Source organism: Tupaia chinensis, unplaced genomic scaffold (assembly GCF_000334495.1).
Source record: "Tupaia chinensis unplaced genomic scaffold, TupChi_1.0 Scaffold000056_1, whole genome shotgun sequence".
In the NCBI taxonomy this organism is placed as follows: Eukaryota; Metazoa; Chordata; class Mammalia; order Scandentia; family Tupaiidae; genus Tupaia; species Tupaia belangeri.
This window is the reverse complement of record NW_006159514.1, coordinates 2085069-2086203: the sequence shown is the minus strand read 5'-3', so window position 1 is coordinate 2086203 and position 1135 is coordinate 2085069.

The following is a 1135-nucleotide window of genomic DNA, read 5'->3' as shown; positions in this document are numbered from 1 at the left end:
AGAATCCTGATCTCATCTCTTGCAGGAGTCAGGCTGCAGAGCAGAGCTGTGTGGGGCGAGCGAGGGGTAAGATGTTCCCATTGCACCCTGGGCCTGGGAGAATGCGGGCCTGACTGCTTAGCTTCCTGACCCCAGATGGAAGTACCGAGAACACCAAAATACAGCCCAGACTCCAAATTCATGGGACTTAGGCTCCCCTCTGGGGCTGCAATGGGAGTTGGGTCAGCTGGTCAGCCCTTTTACAGCAGTCCCAGTGGCAGTGTGGTCCCCAGGAGGACGGTGCCCAGTAGTGTCAGGTACCAGCCAGGGCTTCCTGCACAGCCAGTGGCTGGGAGAGAGGAAAACTTGTCTTTGGGTGAGGCCAGACAAGGAGAGGGGTAGGCCAAGCTCAGGCCACCCATTCTGTGTGCTGGCCTCAGAGGAGGTTCTGGGCTTCTAATACCCTCGGTATAGTATGAACCCCGCGGCACCCCGCCGGCCTCTTCCTCTTTCGTGGGTGAGGTCATCCTGCCTCCACAGCGCCCTGGCAGGACGTGCCCAGAACTGGAGTGAGGTAGGAGTGGACAGTTCCTCCTTGCCTGGCGTGGGCGGCTTGCGAGGGTTTGGCTTAATTCCACACCGGCGAGAGCTTCTCTGCCTAAAGCGAAAAACGCTCCATGCCTGGTGAAGCCCTTTCTTTCCTAAAGTGCTAAGAACAAAAGTTTGTAAGGACTTTTCGAACCCCTCCGGGCCGCCATCGAGTGATTTGTGGTTTGTTGAACCACCACCACCGCAACAATAGGCTTCCTCGCCCGCGCTCTTTCCCAGTTCCCGGGCAGGTCTATCCAGTTGGCGGCAATGTGCACTCGCCCAGTGGGCCTTAGGGAGAGAAATTTCTAGCAACGCCCGGGCTTTCGGTGGGGCCTCATAGCCTGCCAGGGGAGAAAAGGACAGACAGCACACACACACACACACACACACACACACACGCACACACACTGATGTATATTACAGGTTCTGGGTGTCCCGCCAACGCGCCTTCGGAAGTAAGCGCCGCGCAGTTGTTTTTCCGAGGTTCTCTCTTCGCAAAAGTTGTGGTCTGCGGAAAACTTCCACAAAGCCGGCAGGAACGTCACTAGCGGGCCCCAGCCGCCTG